Below are 12,109 nucleotides of genomic sequence, written 5' to 3'. Positions count from 1 at the left end.
AGACAAAGACACTGAGTACGGAAATGAATGGTACAGTCTTCAACAGAAAGATCACTACGCCGACAAATATTGCGAACGGCATCAACATGAACATAGTCATCAATATCATGAGGTTTCCTAAGAGAAAAAATGTCCAGGCCATCATTGGAAGACCCTAGGATGGAGTTCAACTCCGAATCATCAAATTTAATCAAAACTCCTCCAACTGTGGTGATTACTCGATTCTCTTTCTCTGCGGAACGATCCATATTCGAGTAAAATACTTTCACCAAGTCGGGATACACATTCTCCTCAATCAACAATGCATCAATCCAACCAACATCTCCCAACAATTGAAATATATTTCTATGACTAATCTTGAGAGTATGCATAACATCCGGTAAAACAAAGAAAGTGTTGAGTACCTCATGAGTCCGAAAGTTTTGTTGAAATCGTTTGATCAAGTGTTGCTTGTTCTGAAAATGAATGGACTCAAAAGTGGATTGATTTGAGGTGCCCCTTGCTTCTCGTGGCCGCGTGGTTGGTTGAACCGGTTCTTTGCCTTTTCTTCGAACCGGCCGAGAGCTTGACATTGGGATTTTAATGGATTTGAAGATAAAAACACCAAAGAGAATGAAGATGATGAAGATTAAAAGTGATTTGGAGAAACAAATTTGATCAAAAACGGCTTGAAAGTGAGAAATCTAGAGAGAGAAAAATCGGCCCAAAACCTAGGTTGAAAATGGGATCTAAGGATTTAGATTTTGAAAATGAATTTCAAGGATGATTTTGAGTTGTTAATGAGATGGGGAATGATTTTCTTGATTCAATTTGATGTGAAAAAGGAGGAAAAAAAGAAGGATTTTGAAGTGAGAAAGAGAGAGAAGCAAATGGGTTTTAGAGAGAGTGAGAACCGGATTTCCAAATGCATGAGGAATGAGATGAATAGCACAAAACTCACGAATCCGGCTTGCTGGGTTTCCTAACCGGCAAGCCGGTTTGCGGGCAGAAGGTGAAAGCCGAAAACAGCTTTCCGAATTTGGAATCCGGTAGACCCGAGAGCTATAAGCAAGAATTCGACTTGCCGGTTTCCTTAACCAGCTGGCCGGTTTCGAGAGCCTTCAAAAAAATTCGGTTTTGCCAGATGTCTTGAACCGGAAATCCGGTTTTGTTCCAGCAAGTTTCCAAAGAGAATTCGGCTTTCCGGTTTTGATAATCGGTAGAGCGGTTGAGAGGTAGTGAGTTCCTTTCCAAATTCGGTTTTCCAGATTTAGGAACGGGTAGACCGATTATGAGACAGAGAGGTGCCTTAGCAAATCCGATTTTCCGGATTGAAAATCCGGTTATCCGAATGTTGTTCCGAGAGCAACCAAAATTAATCCGATTTTCTGAATTGAAAATCCGGTTATCCGAAATTTGTCCCGAGAGAAATCAATAAGAAAGAATGTTTTTCCAGATGAATGAAAAGGGAATATTTGCTAGCTCTTATACTTGTACTACACACACCATTTTATTTCCGGCCTTAAAAAATTGATAAATTTTAAATCATTTTGAGATTTAAAATTTTTCAATAAGTCATTTAATGCATGAAACACAAAATCATAAAATCAGAAATTTACAAGCATATCATGCTATCTAATTCATGAAGCATAAAACCATATGATAACAACCATATCAAGTCATGTAGTAAAACATGAATTAAGATTCAACATTCATCATTCCAAGCTCATGTCTTATCTTTATAAAATGCTCTTCGCTAAGAGGTTTTGTAAAGATATCCGCAAGTTGATTTTCAGTGGAAACAAATTTAATTATGACATCTCCTTTTTTAACATGATCTCTAAGGAAATGGTGTCTAATTTCTATATGCTTAGTCCTAGAATGTTGAATAGGATTTTTAGAAAGATTTATAGCACTAGTATTGTCACATAAGATAGGAATTTGATCAAGCTTAATACCATAGTTTCTAAGGGTTTGTTTCATCCATAGAATTTGTGCACAACAACTACCTACGGCAATATATTCTGCCTCGGTGGTTGAAAGCGCAACCGAGTTTTGTTTCTTACTAAACCAAGAGACAAGAGAATGACCTAGGAAGTGACATGTTCCACTAGTACTTTTTCTATCAACCTTATACCCAGCAAAATCGGCATCTGAATAACAAGTTAAATCAATATGAGTTCCTCTAGGATACCAAAGGCCAAGATTAATAGTGTCAATTAAATATCAAAAAATACGTTTGACAGCAAGCATGTGAGACTCTTTAGGACAAGATTGAAATCTAGCACACAAGCAAACACTAAACATAATATCAGGCCTACTAGCAGTCAAGTAGAGTAAGGATCCGATCATACCTCGATATGTCTTGATATCAACTTCCTTACCTTTCTCATCTTTGTCCAGCTTGATGGTAGTACTCATAGGAGTGCTTTTTGCCATTCCATTATCATAGCCAAATCTTTTGAGTAGATCTTTCACGTACTTGGCTTGGTTTATGAAAATTCCTTCCTTGTTTTGTTTGATTTGAAGTCCAAGGAAGTACTTCAACTCTCCCATCATACTCATCTCAAACTCTTGGCTCATACATGATGAAAAATCTTTACATAATAACTCATTAGTAGAACCAAAAATAATATCATCAACATAAATTTGAACAACAAGTATGTCTTGGTTCTTATACTTAACAAAAAGAGTTGTGTCCGCTTTTCCCATTAAAAAATCATCATCCAACAAGAAATTTTTAAGCCTATCATACCAAGCTCTAGGTGCTTGTTTTAAACCATACAAAGCCTTGGATAACTTATACACATGATCTGGAAATTTTTCATTTTCAAAACCAGGAGGTTGTTTCACATAAACTTCCTCCATAATATATCCATTTAAGAAAGCACTCTTGACATTCATTTGATATAAAATAAAATCCTTATGACATGCATATGCTAACAACATCCTAATGGATTCTAACCTTGCTACAGGTGCAAAAGTTTCATCAAAATCAATTCCTTCTTCTTGGTTGTAACCTTGAGCCACTAATCTAGTTTTATTTCTTACAACCACACCGGATTCATCCATTTTGTTTCTAAATACCCATTTAGTACCTATAATGGATTGATGTTCCAGATTAAGAACTAACTCCCACACATTGTTTCTCTCAAATTGATTCAACTACTCTTGCATTGCCATAATCCAAGATTCATCGTTTTCTGCATCCGCAAAGGATTTTGGTTCAATTTGAGAAATAAATGCAACATGCTCACATGTGTTTCTAAGGGATGATCTAGTGGTAACACCTCGTGAGGGATCTCCTAAAATTACATCCTTAGGGTGAGAGGATACATACCTCCACTCCTTGGGGAGTGTTTGTGAAGTACCTTCATTTTGCTCTGCATTTGTTTCTTCATGATGTTCTTCTTGAATTCCATGTGGAGCGTCTTCTTAGTTGTCATTCGATGCTTCTTCTTGTTGTTCTTCTTCTGCATTATCATCAACAACAACTTTCTCCGTAGAGGAGGGGTTAGACTCATCAAATGTAACATGCATAGATTCTTCCACATCTAAAGTTCTTTTATTATAAACTCTATAAGCTTTGCTTGAATTTGAATAACCAAGAAAAATACCAACATCAGATTTTGGATCAAATTTACCAAGATTATCTTTTGTGTTCAAAACAAAACATTTGCATCCAAAAACTTTAAAATAGCCAATGTTTGGTTTTCTATCTTTCCAAAGCTCATATGGAGTTTTATTAAGATTATGTCTAATCAACACCCGATTTAAAACATAACAAGCGGTGTTGACGGCTTCGGCCCAAAAATACTTAGGCAAAGAGTTTTCATTCAACATGGTCCTAGCCATTTCTTGAATAGACCTATTCTTTCTTGCTACTACTCCATTTTGTTGTGGAGTCCTAGGTGATGAAAATTGATGTTCAATGCCAAAGTCATTACAAAAATTCTCAAATACATGATTTTCAAATTCTCCACCATGATCAATTCTAATACAAATAATAGAATAGCCTTTTTCATTTTGAACATTTTTATAGAAAATTCGAAATACATCAATGGCATCATCCTTATTAGCTAGGAACAATACCCATGTGTATATAAAATAATCATCCACAATTACAAATGCATAATATTTGCCACTTAAACTAGCATATCTAGAAGGTCCAAATAAATCTATATAAAGCAATTAAAGTCGTTTTGAAGTAGAGACATGATTCTTGCTTTTGAACGAAGTTTTGATTTGTTTTCCAAATTGGCATGCTTCACAAATTCTATCTTTTTGAAAACTGATTTTTGGCAGACCTTTAACTAAATCATTTTTCACGATTTTTGAAATCAAATCCATGCTTGCATGACCTAATCTTCTATGCCACAACCAGCCATCATCATGCAATGCGGAGAGACATTTATCATGTATTGATGCACAATCTATATTAATGGTATAGACATTAACACATCTATTTCCTACAAACAAGACTTTCCCATCACATGCATTCTCAATAACACATTTTGATTCATCAAAGATAACTCTATATCCTTTATCACATAATTGACTAATACTAAGCAAATTGTGTTTCAAGTTTTCAACCAAACACACATTTTCAATGAGAGTAGAGGATACATTACCGACATTTCCAATCCCAATGATTTTTCCTTTTGAATTATCTCCAAACGATACATCTCCACCATTTTCAATCTTAGTGAAACTTGAAAACCAAGAATAATTCCCTGTCATGTGTCTTGAACAACCGCTGTCCAAGTACCACTTATTCTTCTTCTTCTTCAAGCCCTGTAGAGAAAATCTCAAGTTTTAGGTACCCAAATATTTTTTGGTCCTTAAGAGTTAGCAATGGTTCCTTTCGGAACCCAAACACATTTCACACCATAATATGCATTTCTTTTCACCACACATCTATTTTTCATATGACCATCTTGATTGCAATAATGACATACAATTTGATTGTTAATATATGTATTCTTCACAAAATAACTCTTGTAAAATTTTTGTTTCAAATTCGGTTTATAACATATGCCACTTTTGTCAAATACACATTTTTGTGAGTTTAGCAAATTGTCCAACATCTTTTGCCCCTTTGTGAATTTTAGCACAATTTCATTTAGTTCATTGCTCTTCTTTTTAAGCATTTCATTCTCATTTTTTAAGTCATTCATGTGTGACTCTAAGTGCTCATGTGAAGTGCTAGAATTCTCAAATGATGCAATACTCTCATGCAATGTTTTATTTTCTAATTCTATGCATGTAATCTTTGCACTAAATGAATCATTTTCATTCTTAAGCTCTATCATCTTCTTTTTAAGACATATATTCTTTTTACCAATCTTCATTAGCTCATCATGCAAATCTTTAAAAGCATCATGCAATTCATCATATGTAGGAAGAACACTTACCTCATCAAGTTCATCACATGATTCTTCCCCAACGGCCATGAGAGCTAAGTTTGTCATTTCTTGTTGGTCATCCTCATCACTTGTTTCCTCATCGTTATCATCCCATGTGGCCACCATAGCTTTCTTCTTGAGTTTGTTGAGAAGAGGACATTCCGGTCGTATGTGTCCGGGCTTCTTGCATTCATAACAAGTGATTGGCTCATTCTTCTCCTTCTTATTCTTGTAGCCTCTGAGCTTTCTCTGCTCATTATTCTTTTTGTAAAATTTTCTGAATCTTCTAGCCAACATAGCCAGCTCCTCATCATCCATTTCGTTTTCCTTATCACTCTCACGTTTTGAAGCCTTGAGAGCAATGTTTTTCTTCTTTTCCTCATGCCCTTTTTCAGTTGCTAAATCTTCTTCATATGAAATGAGAGAACCAATTAAATCGTCAATAGGTAAAACATTTAAATCTTTGGCTTCCTCAATGGCAATCCTTTTTTGTCTCCATTCCTTAGGTAGCAACCTAATGATTTTCTTGACTTTCTCACTATTTGAAAAAGTTTTCCCTAGGGCTCCTAGAGTGTTCACTATGTCCGTAAATCTAGCATACATAGAGTACACATTTTCATTTTGCTCCATTTGGAACAATTCATATTGTCGAGTGTACCTACTTATTTTAGATTCTTTCACTTGGTTTGTACCTTCATAGACAACTTCAAGTTTGTGCCAAATCTCATTAGCACTTTCGCAGCTAGACAATCTATGAAACTCTTTCTTATCTAGTGCACAAAACAAGACATTCATGGCCTTGGAATTTAGAGAAGCTTTTCTCTTTTCGAATTCATTCCAATCCCGTGAAGGTTTTGGAATATCTTCTCCGACTTCATTTTTAGTCAAAGGCATGAAAGGACCATCATTAACGATTTCCCAAATCTCATAATCTAAGGCTTGCAAATAAATTCTCATCCTAGTTTTCCAATATAGGTAATCATTTCCATTAAAGTAAGGTGGTCTAGTGGTGGACTGCCCTTCCCTAAATGTAGAATCATTTTGAGTTGCCATTGATCTTTAACTCTAGATGGTTAAATCTAAATAAGAGCACCTTGCTCTCATACCAAATGAAATATAAGTGTGCAACCCAAGAGGGGGGTGAATTGGAAATTTAAAAATTAACCTAGGAAATCCACACAACAAGCAATCTAATGCCTTAATAAAATTGAAAGCAATAAGTTTAATAAAGGCACAATAATTAAAGAGTAAGGGAGAAGAGAAACAAACACACGAATTTTTACGTGGTTCGGCAATCCCCGCCTACGTCCACGCCTCCAAGCAATCCAAGCTTGAGGATTGCACTATCCAAGCCTTTCCGAGGCTTCAACCGATTACAATTAACTTCGAGGTGTCAATAAACCTTTACAACAAAAAGATTATCTCCAAATCTCTTCACTCAAGTGTCTCACACACTCACACTCTTACAATTGAAATGAAGAAATGAAAGTTACAATGAAACTCATTCAATGAGTAAATATTCAAAAATGAAGAATAAGGAATGATTCAATGTTTTGTGTTTTGCAAGTTGAAAGCTCAAGATATCACGTGTGCCTTTTGTTTTTGCTTGTTTGAGAACTTCAAAATGAGTTGGATTTGAGTTCTTATAGTTTGAGCTCAAAAACTAGCCGTTACTCACATTCTAGGCGTATCCGATTTGCCTTTTATGGAATCCGGTAAGCCGAATTTATGTTACCGTTAAGGCAAAAATTTGAATTTTGCCTATCCGGCTTGCCGGTTACGAAATCCGGTAAGCCGTTTGCGTTCTGGATGCTTACTGCCCCGTATCCGATTTTTCAGTTTTTTATATCCGGTAAGCCGCTTGCTACAGTAACCTACTACAGTAAAAAATTTCCTAAATTTTCAGTTTGACCCCAAAACTTTATAAAAACTATAGTATGGCCCACAAAGTTATGCAACTTTACAAATAGGTCCAATTTTAGAATTACTAAGTAATGCTTCGTTAATCCCAAAATTTTTTGAAATTATAATTTCGCTCAAACTTTGTGAAATTATAGAATGACCCAAAAATATTTAAATAATTTCAAATAGGTCTAAATCCGAAATTTAAAACACTATCAAAGATTTTAAAATTACTTTCATTTTAGTCCAAAATGCTTTAATTCCATAACATCATTTTCTTATTATAAAAGCACAATTCATAAATCTTTGCTTAATAAATACATGTGGTTTGTTATCATCAAAATTAATATTTATAGCCATATAGGCTAACATCATTATCTTTCGTATGTGGTATTAACATAACCAGTTTGTCCATGCCAACAAGTCAAGCATATTTTTGCGATGTGATCATGGATGTGATAGTCGCACTGAAGAAATCATCTAGACTCATAATACCTTAGACATATAAAAAGTGACAAAAGCTGAGAAATGGATCTACTTGCAGCACCAAAGTGGTTGTTTTTCAAATTGAATATTGATGTGCCTTTGAAGAGATCGGGTTAAGGTAGCGCTGGCAGTTTGGTAATGAATTATTATGGGGAATGGGTATGTGGTTTCATGTTAGGAAATATGTCTTATTTTTTAATAAAGATTTTTTAAGATATTTTCTTTTTTTGTAGAATTCATATTTAAACAATAAGGGTTTCCTAGGATATTTTCCTTTCTTTATAAGATTCATATTCTCCATCTATTTTTGCTTATTATTTGTTTGATATTGTTGCTTGTGCGATCTTAGGAGGGATTAAAATTCCCTAACATTTTAACATGAACTTGGATGTTGTTCCATTATAGAAGCTGAGTTGTGGGTGGTATTCGCCTCATTCATGTTAAATTTGTTGTGCTTAATGTATGGTCCCATACATTTTCATTTATTGTTTGTAATAGAGTTGGTAAAATTTGATATGAGCCAATTAGCCGACACGTACTCAACACAAATATATGTACATCAGTCATCAAATTTAACACGATTATTAAATGGGTCGGGTTTGGGTCGACACGATTTTTTTTCATGTCAGGTTAAGGTTAAAGTTTTTGACCTATTTACTCGAGGAATGACATGATTATATTTTTCATTCTAAATTATTTTGTAGATTCTTGTCATCAAAACTCAAATATTAGACATGATTCTCTCTTTTTATTTTTTTTGGAAGGATGAACATATATACAATATATTATTTATAAAATTTTATATAAATTTAAAACTTTAATCATATAAATGTGTAAAATATTAGTTGACATGTATATTTTATGATATCGATATATAATTAAAATTTAATGATATAAATATGTAATATTTTAGTAGATATGTACATTTTATAATATCAATTATATATATATATATATATACACACACACACACACACTAAAGTTCTAAATAAAATATTTTTTTTTTGTGTGTGTAGATATATATCGGCTTACTGGTAACCTGTCTATTTTCTATGTAGGGTTATAGTCTCAATATTTTAACATAATTATTAAATAGACCATATTTGGGTCAACCTAAATTTAACACAACAAAAAATTGATACGACGCGAACACGACCCAACGACCCGTTTTGCCAACTCTAGTTTGTAATATAATAATTTATTTTTGCACTTTTTTTTAAAATTTATAAATCTTTTTTACATAAGTTTACATTTATTTTTTGAAATACAATTACATACAATGACGTGACTAGCAAATGATCATAATTAAAAGAATTAAAATATCTATAGATAAATACATTTTAAATAAATAATATATTTTATTTAACTTTTTTATTATTAAAAATAAGCTAATATTTTAAATCTCTAATAGGGATGGATAATACTCTATTTTTATTTTATTAATTTCTTTCTCATTCTCTTTTATTGTCTTCATTTTTTTTAAATAAACAACCAAACACATACTCACTTTTTATTTTTAAATACAATTTTGAAAACAAAGTATTAAATGCATTTTTAAACTTACTAAATGTTAATCATTTTTACGTTATTTAATAAATACAAACATCTTTTTAAAAGATAATACCAAACGCACCCTCATTTTACCTTGAATTTCAGTGCAGCTATGATTTTTGTTAAGCTCACCTATACGTGAGGTTTATATAATTTTTAAAAAATGAACGAGACCTAAATTCATAAGAAATATTAAAAAAATGGTGAAATTATCATTATCCGCATTTTCTTGTAATTTTTTTTCAAAAATTCTAATTTAGTAATAGGAAAATGCTATTTAGCCCGGGGCAAACCCCGAACTAAACACACCGTTTTATTAAGACAAAAATACATCGTTTGCCTTCTAGGGATGGCAATGGGGTGGGGTGGGGTGGGGGTGGGGGTGGGGAGGCCTACCCCATTCCCCACCCCGTTAGAAATTTTTGTCTCCATTCCCCACCACATTCCCCAATAAATTTAGTAGGGTGGGGATGGAGAATCCCCATGTGGGGAATGATTTCCCCATCCCCACCTCATTCCCCATTTATCTATTTTTATAATATGTATAAATACATTATTTTAGTAAGTTAAAAATTAGAAACTTAAAATAAATTCATCATCATATTATAAAGTATTTAAATTCTTTTTAAAAAAATCTAAAAGTTTGAAACAATATCTTAAAATGATATTAAAAGTGAAAAATATTTAAAGAGCATAGCACCTTAAAAGAGAAAAGAAAATATAACAATGTTTCAGAGTTGAAATATATTATAGGATTTTCTTTCATTCATATCTTGTTTATATTGCATAAAAATTAAAAAAAAATTATTAATTGACATTATAATTGATAAAATAAAATTTATTAAATAAGAATTAAAAACATATTTATATATAATGGGGATTGGGGTGGGATGGGGTGGGATGGGGAGTACAAAATCAAACCCCACCCCATTAAGAAATTAGGGATTATTTTCCCCCAACTCCCCACCCCATTCCCCAAAAATTATTCAAACTTTTCCCCATTTGGGGTGAGGCTCCATGGGGCCCCAAACCCGTGGAGGATTGTGCCATCCCTATTGCCTTCTACTAAAAACGCACCGTTTGCAAAGTTTTTCTCCTTTTCATCATCAATGGAGATCTCCAGCCAAAATTCTCTCCACAAATCAGTCGTTATCGATCAAGATCTCCAGCCACAATTCTTCTGAAATTGCCCACAAATCAGCCATCATGCATATCCTCATCCGCTGTCATTACCACTGACAGCCATTACGTGACAGCCACAACCACTCACAAAGCGGCGGCCATTTCTGCACATGAGGTAATGCTTCAATCTTTGGCTGATTTAGGTTTTGTCTTTTATATTCATTCATTAGCCTTTTTGTTCGCGTCTATCCTTCTTAACTGGGTTGCTAGTTTTGCCTTCTTTGATTATTTGGTTAGAGATTTATTTTAATTTTTATTGTTTTTGTTTATTGAATTAAAGCGTCAAGTTTCTGTCTTGATCTTATTCATGTTTTCTTTGCTTCTAAAATCTCAATTATTCTCACTAAAAGCAAAACATGGTTGATTTCAGTGGCTGCATTTTTCGTTATGGCTAATCTCCACAATCTTGGTCCGATCAATCTTCCGAAGAAGTAAGACCACATCTAGTCTTCCACCAAGCCCAATGGCATTACCGAGCATCAGACACCTCCACCTCATTGCCCCAATATCTCACCAAGGACTTCACAAACTTTCCATCCGCTATGGACCCTTAATTCATTTGTTCCTCGACTCAGTCCCATATTTTCTTTGCTTCTATCCTATTGGATGAAGTTAAAACCAAAAATTGGTCCTCAAAACAGCATTGTTACATAGAGAAAGTAGTTCATCTATCTTAACAAAAATTAATCCTTAAAACGGCTTTGTTTTCTCAAGTTCGGAATTTGACATGAGGCAAACATCAGTGTTGTTAGTAATATCCTCAATCTAGTCAAGGGGAGTGCATTTCCCGATGTACGGACTGGTTTTAAAACTAACAACTGGCATAACTCAAGTAACACGTGCGCTTTGTTTCCATGGAAACTTCTTCTCCTCTTCTTTCAGATCCACCGTCAAAATAGTGGCACAGACATCAAGGGGCCATCGGGACCCATCATTCGATTTACATGGTCTCATTTGATCTAGTCCGTCAGATCTTGTTATCCTATTTTGTCTCAAAAACCGCAGACCGCTGCTTGGTTCCCGCGCGTGATAAACACGGACCAATTACCAGGAAAGTTAACAACCTGAGCTAATTTCTGACATCTGACATTACTGTTAATGAATTATAGTACCGATTAAAAACAAATTGACGTGTCATCCACGCGTTGAAGGGTGGTGACTAGCAGACTGCTTTTGGTGAGCTCCTGTGGGCTCAGTTACAGTGTGGCAACGTGTTCGTATGGTTAGCATGAGGTCAATGCCCATTGCAGGGTTATTTAGATCAGGAAGCTTTCAATTTCGTAGGACCCGATACGCGGGCATCAGTCTTTGTTCCGTGAACTGATAGCACCAAAGTCCACAAGTGGCCAATCACCACCTCCCACATTGTCGGCATGATTTTTATTTTTTGTTTCTTTCTTATTTTATTAACAACATAGCAATGCTAAAAAAAAATGTGATATTTTCTCATGAATAAAATGTCTTAATATTTTAATTTAAAAAATTTTAATTAAACAAATTAAGATATTTAAATTTGAATTTTTTAACATTTTTTAATAGTTCACCACCTTATTCTTTTGCCTATTTTATTATGTATATAATCAACTAGTAGTCTAGTAAAGGAG

Source organism: Citrus sinensis, chromosome 9, assembly GCF_022201045.2.
Source record: "Citrus sinensis cultivar Valencia sweet orange chromosome 9, DVS_A1.0, whole genome shotgun sequence".
Taxonomy (NCBI): Eukaryota; Viridiplantae; Streptophyta; class Magnoliopsida; order Sapindales; family Rutaceae; genus Citrus; species Citrus sinensis.
This window is presented reverse-complemented; position numbering follows the sequence as displayed.